Here is a 21,398-nt window from a genome sequence, read left to right as displayed (position 1 = left end):
CGTAGTGGCCAACATCTTGTCGTACAACGCACGTACCGGGACAAGGATGCTGGAAATATCAGTATTCGTTAAGTGTAGAAAGGCCGGACTTGACCCTGGAGAGAGAATTCATCCAGTGACTGTGGCGTGGTGTCCCAGACCGCCGCGTGCTGTGAGGCGGGCACAAAGCGCGAGTTCCGCTGTTTTTAGAGAAGCACTCGGCGCGGCGAGACAGTGCAACGGCGGTTCAGACGGCTATTTATAAGAGGCGCCTTGAGCCAAATGAGAGCCTCTCATTCAAGATTCGCCAGCCGCACGTGCCGCGCAAATATTTCGGCTGTGTGCGTCTGCAGCGGCCCCATCCCCAACACACCGGTCACCACGCACTGTGGGACTGGCTGGGTCTGAACTGCGTGTCCTCATCCTCGTCTCCTCTGAGGCGACTATTCGTCACAAGAGTCGGAGCTCACGTGGACGAGATTCTACGAGTACGAAGTCTGTTCAAAAACTTCCGGAACTTTGTCCACAAAAATTTTCTACTCTTACCTTTTACCTACTGTGCGTGGTCTGCTACGAAACACTCTCCTCCACAACTAATACGGGGCTCCCAACGCCGTTTCCACTTCCGGAAGCGGTCTCGGTATGCCTCTTTCTGGGTCGCGAGAAGCGCCGTCTCAGAGTTTTCTTCTACCTCGTCTATCGTTACAAATCCTCGTCCCTTCAAAGAGGTTTTCAACTTTGGAAATTAAAAAAGTCCGTAGGTCTGGACAGTACAGAGGATGATGCAGCAGCGTGATTTTCTTTTTATGCAACACTCACGCACCAACTGAGATGAATGTGCGGGTGCGGTATCGTGACGCAAGAGCCTCGAACTGTGTCGCCAGATTTTAGGCCGTATCCCTCTCTCATTATCTACATCTACATCCATAGTCCGCAAGCCACCTGACGGTGTGTGGCGAAGGGTACCTTGAGTACCTCTATCGGTTCTCACTTCTATTCCAGTCTCGTGGAAAAAAAAAACGATCGTACGGCATTGTTGGACGGGAGACGGGGTGTTCGGCCGCCGAAATTGCAAGTCCTTGTTAGCTGACGTCACTTCGGCGACTTGAGAGTCAATGATGATGAAAGACACACAACACCCACTCATCACGAGGCAGAGAAAATCCCTGACCCCGCCGGGAATCGAACCTGGGACCCCGTGCGCGGGAAGAGAGAACGCTACCGCAAGACCACGAGCTGCGGACTCCAGATTCGTATTGTTCGTGAAAAGAAATACTGTCGGTATGCCTCTGTGTGGGCTCTAATCTCTCTGATTTTATCCTCATGGTCTCTTCGCGAGGGAGCAATATACAGCTTGAGTCCTCGGTGAAGGTATGTTCTCGAAACTTCAACAAAAGCTACTGAGCGTCTCTTTTGCAGAGTCTTCCACTGGAGTTTATGTATCATCTCCGTAACGCTTTCGCGATTACTAAATGATCCTGTAACGAAGCGCGCTGCTCTCCGTTGGATCTTCTCTATCTCTTCTATCAACCCTGTCTGGTACGGATGCCACACGGGTGAGCAGTATTTAAGCAGTGGGCGAACAAGTGTACTGTAACCTACGTCCTTTGTTTTCGGACTGCATTTCCTTAGGATTCTTCTAATGAATCTCAGTCTGGCATCTGCTTTACCGACGATTAATTTTATATGGTCATTCCATTTTAAATCACTCCTAATGCCTACTCCCAGATAATTTATGGAATTAACTGCCTCCTGTTGCTGACCTGCTATATTGTAGCTAAATAATAAAGGATCTTTCTTTCTATGTATTCGCAGCACATTACACTTGTCTACATTGAGATTCAATTGCCATTCCCTGCACCATACGTCAATTCGTTGCAGATCCTCCTGCATTTCAGAACAATTTTCCATTGTTACAACCTCTCGATATACTACAGCATCATCCGCAAAAAGCCTCAGTGAATTTCCAATGTTATCCACAAGGTCATTTATATATATTGTGAATAGCAACGGTCCTACGACACTCCCCTGCGGTACACCTGAAATCACTCTTACTTCAGAAGACTTCTCTCCATTGAGAATGACATGCTGCGTTCTGTTATCTAGGAACTCTTCAATCCAATATCACAATTGGTCTAATAGTCCATATGCTCTTACTTTGTTCGTTAAATGACTGTGGGGAACTGTATCAAACGCCTTGCGGAAGTCAAGAAACACGGCATCTACCTGGGAACCCGTGTCTACGGCCTCTGAGTCTGGTGGACGAATAGCGCGATTGTCTTTTTCCAAACCCATGCTGATTCCTACAGAATAGATCTATAGTCTCCAGAAAAGTCATTATACTCGAACAAAATACGTGTTCCAAAACTCTACAACTGACCGACGTTAGAGATATAGGTCTAACGCAGGCGTCGCAGCACGTCCTGATAGTACTATCGATTAACAGTTTGTCATTGTGGCAAGACTTCATGATGAACTGATCCTTCAAAGTCAAGGAAAACCATAGCTTTGACATTTGACATGATCTGACGAGCTTTTTTTTTGGGCTTGGAGAGCCATTCCCAACCCATTGTAACGGTAGACCCACATCTCATCGCCTGTTACGATTCTCTTAAGGAACATCTCGTTCTCATTTGTGCGGTCTAAAATGTCTTCACAGATTGCGAGGCAAAGGTCTTTCTGGTCTTGACTCATGAGCCCTGGGAGGAACTTGTTGGCAACACGATGAATTCCAAGATGCTGTCTCAGAATTTCATGACGTGATCCATTTGAAATATTACACTCTTCTGCAATCTCTCGGACAGTCAGTCTTCGATTGGCACACACAATTTCGTTAACGTTCCTGACATGAGCTTCGTCGGTAGACTTCGAAGGGCGTCCTGAACGACGGTCATCTTTAACTTCCGTCCGGTCGATTTTAAACAGTGTGAATTATTTGTAACATCAAGTGTAGTTTAAGCATACATCACCTTAGGCCTTCTACATCATTTGGTGTGTCTCTATGAAGCTTTTCTTGAGTTTCACGCAAAATTTAATGCAGACGCGTTGCTTCTCTAACTCTGTCATCCCGAAATTCGCGAACAATGCGACACAACGTTCTACTCAATACAACATTGAACAATAACTAACAGCCATTCGACAATGAAACTTAGAACAGTTACACATTAAACACAGGCGTGTGCAGGGACGCGAACCGTATTGCGCTCCAACACACCATTGGCGCGAAATTACGAATGATCTGGTGAAACGTCCCCTTAGAAAAATTTATGAATTACTGTGCTGATAAACCTCTTACATTATGTGCTTTTCAAACAGCTGAGCAAAACTGAACGTACTCAAACATTCACTAAAGTGACACACAATATTTTTAGCGCAACGCATTCTGACTTTCAGTGATCGCTACAAAGAATGGCCCTGACTAACATTAACCTATAGCTTTCACAAATCACTTACCTCACAAAAATCTTCTTTACTCGAACTACTGCAATCCAGCGAGCGCCACTACTGCCAGCTAAATAAAAGAGTCAGACTACTGAAGACACTAACTACTGATAGGCATAGTTAGCAAATGAAAGATTTTGATAGAGAACAAACAATGTATTTACCTTAATAGTGTTGAAAAGTCATAATATACATAGCAGTTCATGACATCCAGTCTTACAAATGTACTGTTTCTGATGGACACACGTCCAGATCATCCGCTCTAAAAAATCCGCCATCTCACTTCCCCACATCCACCACTGCTGGCGGCTCACCTCCAACTGCGCAACGCTACGCGCTGTTAACAGCCAACTGCCCAACACTACAATGGCCAACAACAATGCAAACCAGCCACAGACTGCACACAGCACAGCCAGTGATTTACATACAGAGCGCTACGTGGCGTTACTAACATAAAAACCTAAACAGCCTACTTACACTGGAATCTTCTGAACGGATCTCGTATACCGAGCATGCGGAGCATGACGTCACCGGAGGTCGTTGGGACGATGGAATATGGCACGCGATTTGAGAAAGTTACAGGTCGTTCCTACGTATGAAAAGGGTCCAAGACTACATACCTGGCTCAGTGACGTCGATTTTTTGCAGAATTACGAAACATACATCGCGCTCTCATATAACGATTTGGGTTGAGACGAAAAAACGTCTCTTTAAAAACAAACACAGTTTCCGGAAGCCAGCATGGTCTGTTCGTACGTATGATACAGAAGACTAAGTATAGCAAAGGTAACTTTGGTGTCATGTTTCATGATTTTCAAACAGAATTCAGTACGTCTTTCTTGATGGACAGACAATGTCAGTTGCAGAGGTAGTATCCGGCGGTCCACAAGATTGAGTGTTGTGGTGGTTGCTGTCAATGGGTAGCTTTCCGCAGTGTCTTATTGATTAGATGCTTCGTAGCACTGTTACATTGTCGGACAGATGTATGTATGGTGACATTAATATATCTATCGACAGTATCCTCTCCACCTACAGGTACGTAATATGGGTTTTACAATGTATGTTCTATGTGTGTGCTATTTGATTTGGTAGTTGAATTACGTACTCATTTGACTGGACACTCGTATAGATGTCTGAAGATGAAGTTATACAGGGTGTTACAAAAAGGTACGGCCAAACTTTCAGGAAGCATTCCTCACACACAAAGAAAGAAAATATGTTATGTGGACATGTGTCCGGAAACGCTTACTTTCCATGTTAGAGCTCATTTTATTACTTCTCTTCAAGTCACGTTAATCATGGAATGGAAACACACAGCAACAGAACGTACTAGCGTGACTTCAAACACTTTGTTACAGGAAAGGTTCAAAATGTCCTCCGTTAGCGAGGATACATGCATCCACACTCCGTCGCGTGGAATCCCTGATGCGCTGATGCAGCCCTGGAGAATGGCGTATTGCATCACAGCCGTCCACAATACGAGCACGAAGAGTCTCTACATTTGGTACATCTACATCTACATTTATACTCCGCAAGCCACTCAACGGTGTGTGGCGGAGGGCACTTTACGTGCCACTGTCATTACCTCCCTTTCCTGTTCCAGTCGCGTATGGTTCGCGGGAAGAACGACTGTCTGAAAGCCTCTGTGCGCGCTCTAATCTCTCTAATTTTACATTCGTGATCTCCTCGGGAGGTATAAGTAGGGGGAAGCAATATATTCGATACCTCATCCAGAAACGCACCCTCTCGAAACCTGACGAGCAAGCTACACCGCGATGCAGAGCGCCTCTCTTGCAGAGTCTGCCAATTGAGTTTGTTAAACATCTCCGTAACGCTATCACTGTTACCAAATAACCCTGTGACGAAACGCGCCGCTCTTCTTTGGATCTTCTCTATCTCCTCCGTCAACCCGATCTCGTACGGATTCCACACTGATGAGCAATACTCAAGTATAGGTCGAACGAGTGTTTTGTAAGCCACCTCCTTTGTTGATGGACTACATTTTCTAAGCACTCTCCCAATGAATCTCAACCTGGTACCCGCCTTACCAACAATTAATTTTATATGATCATTCCACTTCAAATCGTTCCGCACGCATACTCCCAGATATTTTGCAGAAGTAACTGCTACCAGTGTTTGTTCCGCTATCATATAATCATACAATAAAGGATCCTTCTTTCTATGTATTCGCAATACATTACATTTGTCTATGTTAAGGGTCAGTTGCCACTCCCTGCACCAAGTGCCTATCCGCTGCAGATCTTCCTGCATTTCGCTACAATTTTCTAATGCTGCAACTTCTCTGTATACTACAGCATCATCCGCGAAAAGCCGCATGGAACTTCCGACACTATCTACTAGGTCATTTATATACACTCCTGGAAATTGAAATAAGAACACCGTGAATTCATTGTCCCAGGAAGGGGAAACTTTATTGACGCATTCCTGGGGTCAGATACATCACATGATCACACTGACAGAACCACAGGCACATAGCCACAGGCAACAGAGCATGCACAATGTCGGCACTAGTACAGTGTATATCCACCTTTCGCAGCAATGCAGGCTGCTATTCTCCCATGGAGACGATCGTAGAGATGCTGGATGTAGTCCTGTGGAACGGCTTCCCATGCCATTTCCACCTGGCGCCTCAGTTGGACCAGCGTTCGTGCTCGACGTGCAGACCGCGTGAGACGACGCTTCATCCAGTCCCAAACATGCTCAATGGGGGACAGATCCGGAGATCTTGCTGGCCAGGGTAGTTGACTTACACCTTCTAGAGCACTTTGGGTGGCACGGGATACATGCGGACGTGCACTGTCCTGTTGGAACAGCAAGTTCCCTTGCCGGTCTAGGAATGGTAGAACGATGGGTTCGATGACGGTTTGGATGTACCGTGCACTATTCAGTGTCCACTCGACGATCACCAGTGGTGTACGGCCAGTGTAGGAGATCGCTCCCCACACCATGATGCCGGGTGTTGGCCCTGTGTGCCTCGGTCGTATGCAGTCCTGATTGTGGCGCTCACCTGCACGGCGCCAAACACGCATACGACCATCATTGGCACCAAGGCAGAAGCGACTCTCATCGCTGAAGACGACACGTCTCCATTCGTCCCTCCATTCACGCCTGTCGCGACACCACTGGAGGCGGGCTGCACGATGTTGGGGCGTGAGCGGACGACGGCCTAACGGTGTGCGGGACCGTAGCCCAGCTTCATGGAGACGGTTGCGAATGGTCCTCGCCGATACCCCAGGAGCAACAGTGTCCCTAATTTGCTGGGAAGTGGCGGTTGTGGTCCCCTACGGCACTGCGTAGGATCCTACGGTCTTGGCGTGCATCCGTGCGTCGCTGCGGTCCGGTCCCAGGTCGACGGGCACATGCACCTTCCGCCGACCACTGGCGACAACATCGATGTACTGTGGAGACCTCACGCCCCACGTGTTGAGCAATTCGGCGGTACGTCCACCCGGCCTCCCGCATGCCCACTATACGCCCTCGCTCAAAGTCCGTCAACTGCACATACGGTTCACGTCCACGCTGTCGCGGCATGCTACCAGTGTTAAAGACTGCGATGGAGCTCCGTATGCCACGGCAAACTGGCTGACACTGACGGCTGTGGTGCACAAATGCTGCGCAGCTAGCGCCATTCGACGGCCAACACCGCGGTTCCTGGTGTGTCCGCTGTGCCGTGCGTGTGATCATTGCTTGTACAGCCCTCTCGCAGTGTCCGGAGCAAGTATGGTGGGTCTGACACACCGGTGTCAATGTGTTCTTTTTTCCATTTCCAGGAGTGTATATTGTGAAAAGCAATGGTCCCATAACACTCCCCTGTGGCACGCCAGAAGTTACTTTAACGTCTGTAGACGTCTCTCCATTGATAACAACATGCTGTGTTCTGTTTGCTAAAAACTCTTCAATCCAGCCACACAGCTGGTCTGATAGTCCGTAGGCTCTTATTTTGTTTATCAGGCGACAGTGCGGAACTGCATCAAACGCCTTCCGGAAGTCAAGAAAAATAGCATCTACCTGGGAGCCTGTATCTAATATTTTCTGGGTCTCATGAACAAATAAAGCGAGTTGGGTCTCACACGATCGCTGTTTCCGGAATCCATGATTTCTACATAGTGGATTCTGGGTTTCCAAAAACGACATGATACTCGAGCAAAAACCATGTTCTAAAATTCTACAACAGATCGACGTCAGAGATATAGGTCTATAGTTAAGCGCATCTGCTCGACGACCCTTCTTGAAGACTGGGACTACCTGTGCTCCTTTCCAATCATTTGGAACCTTCCGTTCCTCTAGAGACTTGCGGTACACGGCTGTTAGAAGGGGGGCAAGTTCTTTCGCGTACTCTGTGTAGATTCGAATTGGTATCCCGTCAGGTCCAGTGGACTTTCCTCTGTTGAGTGATTCCAGTTGCTTTTCTATTCCTTGGACACTTATTTCGATGTCAGCCATTTTTTCGTTAGTGCGAGGAAACCGGGGTTGCGTAGACAAGAGTTTTCAAATGCCTCCATAAATGAAAGTCAAGGGGGTTGATGTCAGGAGAGCGTGGAGGCCATGGAATTGGTCCGCCTCTACCAATCCATCGGTCACCGAATCTGTTGTTGAGAAGCATACGAACACTTCGACTGAAATGTGCAGGAGCTCCATGGTGCATGAACCACATGTTGTGTCGTACTTGGCACATGTTCTAGCAGTACAGGTAGAGTATCCCGTATGAAATCATGATAACGTGCTCCACTGAGCGTAGGTGAAAGAACATCGAGCCCAATCAAGACATCACCAACAATGCCTGCTCAAACGTTCACAGAAAATCTGTGTTGATGACGTGATTGCACAATTGCGTGCGGATTCTGGTCAGCCCACACATGTTGATTGTGAAAATTTACAATTTGGTCACGTTGGAATGAAGCCTCATCCGTGAAGAGAACATTTGCACTGAAATGAGGATAGACACATTGTTGGATGAACCAATCGCAGAAGTGTACCCGTGGAGGCCAATCAGCTGCTGATAGTGCCTGCACACGCTGTACATGGTACGGAAACAACTGGTTCTCCCATAGCACTCTCCATACAGTGACGTGGTCAACATTACCTTGTACAGCAGCAACTTCTCTGACGCTGACATTAGGGTTATCGTCAACTGCACGAAGAATTGCTTCGTCCATTGCAGATGTCCTCGTCGTTCTAGGTCTTCCCCAGTCGCAAGTCATAGGCTGGAATGTTCCGTGCTCCCTAAGACGCCGATCAATTGCTTCGAACGTCTTCCTGTCGGCACACCTTCGTTCTGGAAATCTGTCTCGATACAAACGTAACGCGCCACGGCTATTGCCCCGTGCTAATCCATACATCAAATGGGCCCGCATCTCGTGGTCGTGCGGTAGCGTTCTCGCTTCCCACGCCCGGGTTCCTGGGTTCGATTCCCGGCGGGGTCAGGGATTTTCTCTGCCTCGTGATGGCTGGGTGTTGTGTGCTGTCCTTAGGTTAGTTAGGTTTAAGTAGTTCTAAGTTCTAGGGGATTGATGACCATAGATGTTGAGTCCCATAGTGCTCAGAGCCATTAGAACCATTAGAACATCAAATGGGCATCTGCCAAACCCGCATTTGTAAACATTGCACTGACTGTAAAACCACGTTCGTGATGAACACTAACCTGTTGATGTTACGTACTCATGTGCTTGATGTACTGTAGAGCAATGAGTCGCATGTCAACACAAGCACCGATGTCAACATTACCTTCCTTCAATTGGGCGAACTGGCGGTGAATCGAGGAAGTATAGTACATACTGACGAAACTAAAATGAGCTCTAGCATGGAAATTAAGCGTTTCCGGACACATGTCCACATAACATCTTTTCTTTATTTGTGTGTGAAGAATGTTTCCTGAAAGTTTGGCCGTACCTTTTTGTAACACCCTGTATAACACCAATATTAATAATGTATCGTACACACGTAAACGGCCAAATAAAGATAGCTCACGGGGAAAATTATCGATGCTTGATGCATACAACAACTTCCACTGCTATACGTTAGCGGAAAACCTTGCACGGAATTCCAGAAAGTTCTTGTCGTACCCATAAAATCACTAAGCGGTTTCAAATGGTTCAAATGGCTCTGAGCACTATGGGACTTAACATCTTAGGCCATCAGTCCCCTAGACTTAAAACTACTTAAACCTAGCTAAGGACATCACACACATCCATGCGTAAGGCAGGATTCGAACCTGCGACCGTAGCCGGTTGCTGGTGGCCGAGCGGTTCTAGGCGCTTCAGTTTGGAACCTGAGATGTTAAGTCCCATAGTGCTCAGAGCCATTTGAACCTGCGACCGTAGCAGCAGCGTGGTTCCGGACTGAAGCGCCTAGAACCGCTGAGTTACAGCGGCCGGCTGCTAAGCGGGTAGAAAGATTGTATTCAGTCTCTTGTCGACCATATTGGTGCTGCACTGGTGTAAAGCAAAGAGAAATATTAAGTATTCAGTTTCACATTTAAAGAAATCCTTAATGCAGTAATTGAGTTTGTGGGTGGTGTAGATTATCCGGAGGTGTTCTATGTGAGTGAGGATAGGCGGGTATATGATGAATTGGTAAAGGATCCTTGTGGGGGAAGATAAGCAGATGCGGAAAGTGAGGCAGAAAGCATGGTGTTTGAGGATCAGGAGGACTTACAGGACTTGAATGGGGCAGATATCCACGCAGCACTGGCATAGCATAGGTAGGGGTGGATCAGTGATTTGTATGTGTGAAGGATAGTGGAGGGGTGTAGTCCCCTATGTTTCGCCAGTTAGTAGTTTTAGTAGTTTTAATCTATTGTGGGCTTCCTGTTAGATGGTTAGTAAGTGAGATTTCCATGTTAGTTGCTGGTCAAAGGTTAGTCCAAGATACTGTAATGTGCTAGTGAGCTGCATAGGACAGCCGCAAATGGTGAGGTAGAAATCATGGAGACGGAAGGTGCTGGTAGTGTGTCCTGTAACTATTTCCTGGGTTTGGAAGGGGTTAATCTTGAGAAGCCATTGGTTACACCAGGAGGTAAACTGATTGAGGTGGAGTTGGAGGGATCTTTGGGACTTCTGGAGAGTAAGACAGAGGACAATGAAATTGGTATCATCAGATCACTAAAAGAGGTAGATGGGAGGGGGTGGTTTGGGCATGTTGTGCGGTGTATACGAGGTAAAGGAGAGAGGAGAGAATGGAACCTTGGGGCACTCCTGCAGTGGGGTGGAAGGTGCAGTAAAATGTTATTGTTAACAATTACAAAGAACAGACAACTGGAGGGAAAGGATGCAATAAGGTGGACATAAATGACTGGGAGTGCATATGTCTGGAGATTGAAAAGGTTACCAGAGTACCATATGTGGTTATGCCTTCTCTAGGTCAAGGGAGACAAAGATGGTGGATTTACGATTGTTGAGCTGTTGGAATAGGATATGGGTGAGGTTCAGGAGTTAATCATCAGTGGAGAAGGAGGGATAGAAGCCACAGTAAGTAACAGGAACCAGATGGTGTGGGTGCAAATCGCAGTGGATGTGTTGGGAGGGAATGGATCCAGATACCTTGCTGAACACTGAGGTGAGGCATATGGGGTTGTGTGAGGAGGTGGCATACAGGCAGGCAAGGACGATGACAAAGGAGAGAGGGGATTGTTTGAGGTGGCCATAGGTTATATAGTCGTGATCACAGGATTGTGCTTTCGGTAAAACACTCATTTTATGTCCTTGCTGTGATTGGAGTGTCCAATTCTGTACCTGGTATATTGTTCAAGAACTGGACCCTGGGGACCAAGGGTGGGACGGTGTTATCTGTATGTTCATGGACAGTAGGATCCTCAGGGATGTAGAAGATGTCAGAAAGGTGTTTGCGAAGGTCATCAGGCAAGGGAAGATTTTTGTGCAGTATCAGGTAGTGAAGGATGGGATGGGTGACAGTAAGGCAGTGAAATGCTTTCCAGTACTTCAAGGAGTTAAAGGGGAGTGTAGCATAGAGGCTGGTGCATGTCTGTTGCCAGTCTTGGAGACTCTTGACATTGAGTTAATTTTTAATGTGTCACTGTATCTACCTGTGGCATGTGAGTGTGTCCCAGTCTCAAGTCTATAGGAAGGAGCATATAAGCGACGGGATCCACAGAGAAGGAGTACAGGCTGTGGTGAGAGAGATGGGTGATGAAGACATATGGCTTTAGTAGAGATATGGGTGGAGATAGTATCTGACAAGGTCTGCTGCAGGAAGGCTGCGGCATAGGTTGCCGGATAGTTAGCAGTGGCTTCATATATGGCTATCTATGGATTTCCAGTAGGCATTCCGGTTGGCATGGGCACAGTCATGGACAAGTTTGGGAAGGGGTGTATGGGTTGCGGTAGGTGTCTCGCATAGATTCTTGTACGGAGGAAGTAGAAATTAGGCATATCTAGCTCTGAGAACCAACTGAAAGAGTCGAAAACAAACAAGTCGTCAGATGAGGATGGAATCCAAATTCGAGTTTGCAGGCAGTACCCTACGGCATTGGCCCCTCCCTTTGTTTGCATTTATCGCGAATCTCCCACCAAGTGTCAAGCGACTGGAAAAAAGGACAGGTGCCTCCAATAAACAAGAACGATAAAGCAAGGGATGCGGAAAGTTACAGACCAGTATCCTTGACACCCGACTGCTGCAGAAGTCTTGAGCGTATTCTGCTCGAATATAACAAACTTCCTTGAGGAAGCTTGTGTCAATTTTCTGATGGATATAGGACACATCCTTAGGTTTTCGGAAAGCGTTTTGCGCAATGCCCCACTGGAGACTGTTAATGAACATTCGAGCATAGGGAATAGGTGGTCAGGTATGTGAGTGGCTCGAATACGTGTTAAGTAAGAGAATCTGATAGGTTGTTCTGCACAGCGAATGTACATCAGAGAGAAGTATATGATAAGCAGTGCCCCAGGGAAGTGTGACAGGAGCGCTATTATTCTCTGTTTACACACAAATGATCTGAGGGATGGGGCGGACAGCAATCTGCGGCCGTTTGCTGATGATGGTGTGCTGTACGGGAGGGTGTCGTCGTTTAGTGACTGCAGGAGAATGGAAGGTGGCTTAGACAAAATTTCTAGTTGGTGTGACAAATGGCAGCTTGTATTAAATGCAGAAAAGTGTGAGTTAATGCGGATGAGTGGGATAAACAGTCCCACAATGTTAGAATACGAAGTCACGTCATTCGTAAAATGTAAACTTTCCCGGCAGGAATTGTCACAATTAATAAAATATTCCGGGCTATTATGCCGCGGTCGAAAGGATTTCAATTTAAAACCCGGCTTTCGTCCCCTTCTGCGGAGGACATTTTCAAGGGGGATCGTAGCTTTGTGGAATGTCCCATTCACACAAAATGGTTCAAATGGCTCTGAGCACTATGCGACTTAACTTCTGAGGTCATCAGTCGCCTAGAACTTAGAACTAATTAAACCTAACTAACCTAAGGACATCACACACATCCATGCCCGAGGCAGGATTCGAACCTGCGACCGTAGCGGTCGCTCGGTTCCAGACTGTAGCGCCCAGAACCGCACGGCCACCCCGGCCGGACCCATTCACACACTTCTCAAGTGAAATCCCTTCGACCACGACATAACAGCCGGTAATATTTTATTAATTTTGACAGTCACATCAGTTACATACTCGTACATAGGCGTAATGTAGGAGAGCGATGCCGGCCGGGATAGCCGAGCGGCTCTAGGCGCTTCAGTCCGGAAACGCGCTGCTGATACGGTCGCAGGTTCGAATCCTGCCTCGGGCATGGATATGTGTGATATCCTTAGGTTAGTTAGGTTTAAGTAGTTCTGAGTTCTATTGGACTGATGACCTCAGATGTTAAGTTCCATAGTGCTCAGAGCCATTCAAACCATTTTTTAGGAAAGCGGTAAGAAGGACGGTAGTATACAAGGAGAATGGTCGATTTCGGTTTACTGGGAGAACTTTAGGTAAGCGTAGCTCATCTATCAAAGAGACCGTGTTTATAGCACTTGTGTCACCCATTCTTGAGTGTTTAGGATCCGCGCCAGGTCGGATTATAGCAACAGATCGAAGTAATTCAGACGTGTGTTGCTAGATCTGTAACCGGTATGTCCTTCGTGACCTCAAATCAGAATCACTGGGGAGAAGACGACGTTCCTTTAGAACAAAACTGCTGAGAAAATTTAGAGAACCGGCATTTGAAGCTGACTGCTGAACGATTCCGTTGTCGCCAACTTACATATAGTGTCTTGCGGAGTGTGTATGTAGTTGTAGGTGTAGATTTAGACGTACACTCATGCTCATAAATAGGATATTTGCAGGATATGGTGCCACACAACGTGGCACTACACAAAACTGCCGCTAATCGCATAGGCACATAGGGAACACACACGACACAGATCTGGAAGTCCACGGTATCGGTGTTAAGTTGAGAAAACTGTCCCGAAACACATGTGCTACAAAACGCCACTGTTTCCTGCGCATGTACCCCGACATCAATATGGGATATGATCACCATGAACACGTACACAGGCCGCGCAACGGGTTGGCATACTCTGGATCAGGTGGTCGAGCAGCTGCTGGGGTATAGCCTCCCATTCTTGTACCAGTTCCTGTCGGAGTTCCTGAAGTGTCGTAGGGGTTTGAAGACGTGCAGCGATAAGTCGACCGAGAGCATCCCAGACGTGCTCGATGGGGTTTAGTTCTGGAGAACAGGCAGACCGCTCCATTCGCCTGATATCTTCTGTTTTAAGGTACTCCTCCATGACGGCAGCTCGGTGGGGCCGTGCGTTATCATCCATCAGGAGGAAGGTGGGACCCACTACACCCCTGAAAAGGCGGACATACTATTGCAAAATGACGTCCCGATACATCTGACCTGTTACAGTTCCTCTGTTAAAGACATGCAGGGGTGTACGTGCACCAATCATAATCTCACCCCACACCATCAAACCACGTCCTCCACGACCTCCAGATGAAAACCTGGCGAGAATCACTGTTCAGACTATACCTGGACTCGTTCTTGAACATAACCTAGGACCACTGTTCCCATGACGATGTACTGTGTTCTTGACACCAGGCTTTACGGGATCTCCTGTGACCAGGGGTCAGTGGAATGCACCTTGCGGGCCTCCGGGCGAATAAACTATGTCTGTTCAGTCGTCTGTCGACTGTGTGTCTGGAGGCAACTGTTCCAGTGGCTGCCGTAAGGTCCCGAGCAAGACTAACTGCAGTACTCCGTGGCCGTCTGCGGGCACTGAGATATCGGTCTTCTTGTGGTGTTACACACTGTGGACGTCCCGTACTGTGGCGCCTGCACACATTTCCTCTCTGCTGTAATCGTTGCCAAATCTTGAGATCAAATTTTGTGACACAGGGACGGCCCGTGCTAAGACCTGCTGTGTTTGACCAACCTCCAGTCGCCCTAGTATTCTACCCCTCATAATGTCATCAATATGTGTTCTATGAGTCATTTTCGACACACGCCTGAAAACGTCTGCACACTTAACTCGCTACGCCATACTCTGACATGCACCAACACTCCTCTGCGTATGTGGACTGCTGCCAGCGCCATTGTGCGACGACCGCAGGTCAAATGCACTGCATGGTCATACCCTGAGGTGATTTAAACCCGCAATCCATCCACCAGATCGTTGTTTCACAATGTATCAGCATTATCCTTAATTTATGAGCATGAGTGTAGATAGCCGAACATATGGTAGAGCCAGTCATTGTTCCAACTTTGTGAATGCAACGAGAATATATCGTTCAACTATAAATACCCTCTGTTACACATGATGCAGTAATTCTCAGAGTGTATGAGGAAAAGTGGTAATGTTTTAATTATGACCTCGAAGAAAATACTGCTACGAGACTAATGTTTTGTTTGTTTGCAGGTGTATGCCTGCAGTCGAGGTATGCACTGTCATAGCTGCGCCACAGTAACCGTAGCACGCAGCTAGACGAGACAAAACAAAATGGCTCTGCTCACTGATAAAGCGGGGTGTAATTCGGCAATTCGCGGAAATGTTGCGGATGCATCAGGCCCGTCCAGCCGGCTAAACAAGTCATCCGGAATGCCCCAACGCAGCTGCCACATATCCGCTCCTGCCGAAAACGAACAACCGAACAGTACTGCATTATATCAGTGGGCTGGGCCATTTTCTTCTGACTCATCAACGGGCATGCTGCAGTAGTTTGTGACGCGGGGAGTTCAACGAGTACCAGCACTGCAAGTAGACGTGTAGATGAACTACATCTACCATGTAACAGTTGGGCAATGTGGTCATACGTCTATTCTCATCCGCCGAGTGGAGTTCCGACGCGGGAGGCGTGGCAGCTAATGCGAAATGTTCCCCTGATGCTCTGCACTGCGAGTCCAGTCCGTCTCTAGACATCGTGTGAGCTACGGAGCAAAAACATTATTTTCGTAGTTCACCATTTTTTTAGATTATCTCCCAAAAATATGGAATAATTATTGAAAATGTAAACTAACAATTAGAACTAAGCAATTTATTAAGTAGAGGAGTAGTACATTGTTACGCATGTCTCGATTTATGGCTGTCTTCAATTGGTTCTCTTCTTGTTTTGTCAAGTGCAAGACTGCTGTTGTTCTCTGTATACATAAATGATTTGGAGGACGGGGTGGGGAACAATCTGCGGTTATTTGTTGATAATGCCGTTGTTACAGCAAGGTGTCGAAATGGTTCAAATGGCTCTGAGCACTATGGGACTTAACTTCTGAGGTCATGAGTCTCCTAGAACTTAGAACTACTTAAACCTAACTAACCTAAGGACATCACACACATCCATGCCTGATGCAGGATTCGAACCTGCGACCGTAGCGGTCACGCGGTTCCAAACTGAAGCGCTTAGAACCGCACGGCCACACCGGCCGGCTCAAGGTGTCGAAACTGAGCGACTATAGGAAGGTACAACACGACTTAGACAAAGTTTCTAATTGATGTGACGAATGGCAGCTAGCCCTAAATGTGTAAAAACGTAATTTAATGTGGATGAGTAGGACGATCAAACCTGTAATGTTCGGATATGATAGTAGTGGTGTCCTGCTTGACACAATCGAGTCATTTAAATATCTGGGCGTAACATTCCAAAGCGAAATGGAATTGAAGGAGCGTGCGAGATCTGTGGTAGGAAAGGCGAATGGTAGACTTCGGTTTATTGGGAGAATTTTAGGAAACGGTGGTTCACCTGTAGAGGAGACTGCATATAGGACGTTGGTGTGACCAATCCTTGAGTACTGCTCGAGTCAATGGGATCCGTACCAGGGCGGATTGAAGGAAGACATCGAAGCAATTCAGAGGCGGCCTGCTACCGATAGATTCGAAGAACACTCTTGTGTTACGGAAATGCTTCGGAAACTCAAATGGTAATCCCTGGAGGGAAGGAGGCTTTCTTTTCGGGAAACACTATTGAGAAAATTTAGAGAAGCGCCATTTGAAGCTGACTGCCGAGTGAACCTGCTGCCGCCAACATACATTGTACGAAAGGACCACGAAGATAATATACGAGAAATTAGGGCTCGTAAGGACGCGTACAGACAGTCGTTTTTCCGTCGCTCTGTTTGTGAATGTAACAGGAGGGTAAATGACAAGTAGTGGTACAGGGTACCCTCCACCACGCACCGCACGGTGGCTTGCGGAGTATCTATGTAGATGTAGCTGTAGGTGCAGAAGATGGCGTGTCGGACAATTTGGAATACTTGTTAAAATGTGGGCCGACTTTGATTGTTCGGTTGCTGAGAACGACGATTACATTTGTGTCTTCTGCAAATAGGTGAATGTAAAACGACTCATATGCGCTACATAAACAAAGAAATATTTGAAAATAGTTAACAAAAATATTATCGCTTCAAATTATGTTTTCCGTCATTGATAAATAATTCCTTTAAGAGTTCAAATTAAAAGCAAATTCAGACCTGTATTTTGTGTATATTAAATATGTTTCTTTCTAAACTTACATGATTATCTTCATTTTTGTCAGCCTACTCAGTATTTCCAACTATTCCATATTAACCTCCACTTGGAGTTAAAGAAAACGGTGGTAAAATTTTTAAACTGTATTTAGACTAATCCAAGTGCTTGTTGCCAAAACGTTGACGTATATGACAGACCATGTTTGAGAACTAAGAATGAGTTCAGTTTGCAGTCACAATTATAAAAAAGATAGAATTCCATAACATCAGTACGTATTCAACCTGTAAACAAATGAAAAATTAATCGCCCAACTTAATCTTTTCTAGGTCATAATTACAACTTGATGAACATCTCTCGTAGATATAAACCCCTGATTCTTTAAAGAATCGAATTACAGTGTATAAAACAGTTTTTCACGCTCCTCAATGTTTAAGACGTCATGTCTTCTGAATCATGTGCCACACAATGACATTATTTTTCAGGTATACTGAGCGTTACATGTGGATACCGTCTGCAAAATGTGCTACGAATAAAATAAGTAGTAAAGAAATAATAAATTAAAGGAACATGCCCTGTGCTTTAGTTTCACTGCATAAAGGGCGAAAATGTAAAAAGCTATAAACTGTTTTTTCCAATCTTTTTTTAGGTACGTCTCCGAGAAAAAGTTTCCGGAATGTTTGAAATAACGTGTAAAGTATGGTGGATTTCGTTAAGTGCTGTCACTTTCAAATTCTGGATGAATATAGTCCTGGTAATTTGCATGCCGTTAATTACGCTCCCTCAAGACATGTACACTGTTTCAACTTTAATACTGTGTTTATTGTGTTAAACCTTTAACGTAAGATTATACCTATTAATGAGTAGACTGTAAAAGCATTTTAAATTATTTCAGTAATTACATAGAAAAGTGAAAACCACCTTTTGCCGCCCCTGCAATCTGTTAGGCAACCTGAACTGGTTATATGGGTGATTGCATTAACGTTTCAGCTGTTTATTGATATAGAATAAATAATACAGATTTACGATAGCTGCTCCCGATCTCCAAACCACGTATATCATAATCCCTTCATCATCGTTATGAACAAGTTTGCTCAATCATTACGATAAGTAGTGGCGAAGTACTTTCTAGAATCACTCAAAGATGCGTAGCTTACGACGAAGAAATCTCAAGTTGGTAACGGATAACATGGCTTACTGGATATCTTCGATATGTTACTTATCTGGCTTTTGTGAGATTAGCGTAGTCAATTTTCAGATACACGTCGGTAATCAATCTCAACTGAGAAACTTTAGCTTATGCTTAATACCTAGTTTGAGGCGCAATGCTAATATCACTGTCTGATATTTCAAAAATTCAGATCTACAACAGAAATGGCAGTTTCTTTGATTGCTGCTGCAATTGTTCTGCCACCTGGCTGTTAATAGTGACACGTCGTTCGCATCACAATGGAACAAAAATCACCTCTGGGGATTTTCCAAGATTAAACTGTATTAAGCAGAACAATCATTTGAAGTGCTACAACATCTTCTATGATGTCTCTACAGATTCTCTTGTCGGCCGTTGTACCAGAAATAAATTGACAACACCGACCAACCGGCCTGAGTCTATTAAAATAAAAATGTGCCTTGTCGCAAAATCCCTACAGTGCCATATTACACAGAATGTTCTTGTGAAGTGTAATATTATGGACAGACTCTTCTTACAGTCTGCCTGGAGAGTTAAATACAGCGCAGAACAAAAGTTTAGTTAAGTATTTCAATCTGTCAACCTTGCTTTAATCATAAATACGTGTCTGAGTGAAGCTAAATGTTATTATCTTTACGTAAAAAAAATATGATCTGAGCAATAACCTTTAAATCGTGTGCTACACTCTTAATCTTTATATATGAATTAGAGAACTTACTCATGGCACTTTCGTTGGCTTATGTCTTTAATCACTTTGAGAACTCAAATTAATGATCTAATCAACTAATTTAATAAGACTGAACCTTAAAGTCGGCCGGTGTGGCCGAGCGGTTCTAGGCGCTTCAGTCTGAACCGTGCAACCGCTACGGTCGCAGGTTCGAATCCTGCCTCGGGCATGGATGTGCGTGATGTCCTTAGGTTAGTTAGGTTTAAGTAGTTCTAAGTTCTAGGGGACTGATGACCTCAGATGTTAAGTCCCATAGTGCTCAGAGCCATTTGAACCATTTGAATGACATTGCAGCATGTCTACAGATCAGTCATGGGTCAATACACCACATTGTGCATGATGTGCTCCAGTTTCACAAAGTGTCTGCAAGACGGGTGCCACGGCAGCTGACTCCAGAAATGAAAGAACGACGTGTTGATGCCTGTGAAGAACTTCTCCGGCGCTTTGAACGAGAAGGTGATGGCTTCCTTGCAAGACGAAACCTCGGTTCACTTCCACCAACCGGAAACGAAGAGAGTGAGCAAGGAATGGCGCCATTCCTCATCACCAAAACCAAAGAAGTTGCGACCAGAACCATCAGGTTATGCTGACTCTCTTTTGGGACGAAAATTGGCGTCATTTTGGAGCATTACATGCCTAGAGGGACCACTATCACCAGTGCATCATACACATATCTCCTAAAAAATCTGGCCGGCCGGTGTGGCCACGCGGTTAAAGGCGCTACAGTCTGGAACCGCGCGACCACTACGGTCGCAGGTTCGAATCCTGCCTCGGGCATGGATGTGTGTGATGTCCTTAGGTTAGTTAGGTTTAAGTAGTTCTAAGTTCTAGGGGACTGATGACCTTAGAAGTTAAGTCCCATAGTGCTCAGAGCCCATTTGAGCCTAAGAAATCATCTGCAGCCTGCAGTCTAATCAAAGCGACATGAATTGCTGTCAGCAGGTATCCTTTTGCAACATGACAATGCAAGACCCCACACTGCCCGCACAACAGTTGCAACAATCGCAGACCTGCACTTTGAGTGTCTTCCTCATCGACCATACTCATCAGATCTTGCCCCAAGTGATTTCCTTATGTTTGGACCACTCAAAAACGAAGTGGGAGGAAAGAAGTTTCGTTCTGATGAAGAGGTACGCCACGTGGTGCATGAGTGGTTGCTCGGACTACCAAAAGCATTTTTCTCTAAAGGAATTTATGCACTTTGTAAGCGCTGGAGGACTTGATTTGAGCGTGGGGGAGATTATGTTGAAAAGCGATACAGCTTTGTACCGCTTCTGCACAATAAATAATATTTTTTAAAAAAATATTTAAGGTTTTCATTTGACTCACCCTCGTAGAACTCAAATCTCACCCACTACTGAAGACCCACGTTCACCACCAGGGAAGGACCAGATGATTAGGGAGCCAAATAATCATAACCACTTTCCACCAAACCTCGCTGCAGCCAAATTAGTAAAAACGTAACTGCCCCCACATTGCACAAACCAATCGAATTATCCTTACTCATTGAATCTCCCCTCTTGACTGGTTGGCCGGGTAACCAATCCAACATAGCACTGGGATCCATTCTGGGGGAGCAAGCCTCTGCTTTTTATGTCCCGAGAGGAGCCAATCAGCAACTCCAAGTCCCTCTTGTCTGAAAAAAAGACGATTTTAGGCTAGGGAGGCGTCACCAGCTTGGCCACGTTTTGGCTAAAAACATCTGTCTAGATGGAGCCTCAGTCCCTCATTTATGGAATGATATAATCTTTCCAGGTCGATCATTTCAAGGTTAGTCCCGGTGGAGGTTCGAGTCCTCCCTCGGGCATGGGTGTGTGTGTTCGTCCTTAGGATAATTTAGGTTAAGTAGCGTATAACCTTAGGTACTGATGACCTTAGCAGTTAAGTCCCATAAGATATCACACACATTTTTTTCGATCATTTCAAATTTCTGAAAGTAGGCTGTTGAGCTTTCGTGCCCATGAAATATATGTTTTTGCTGCTCGCTAAAAGAACCTACCGACTTCCAGGAACCAGGAAGTTTACAGTCTTGCCTCCACTAAACACGTTCACCAGCCGGTTTGGCCGTATCATCCCAGCTTCTGATATGAGAATCCAAGGAGTTTTATGACCTTTCCTCCACTTACACAAAGGCTCAGTTTAC

This window comes from Schistocerca cancellata, chromosome 3 (assembly GCF_023864275.1).
Source record: "Schistocerca cancellata isolate TAMUIC-IGC-003103 chromosome 3, iqSchCanc2.1, whole genome shotgun sequence".
Classification (NCBI taxonomy): Eukaryota; Metazoa; Arthropoda; class Insecta; order Orthoptera; family Acrididae; genus Schistocerca; species Schistocerca cancellata.
The sequence above is the reverse complement of the archived record's forward strand: the minus strand, read 5'-3'. Positions refer to the sequence as shown.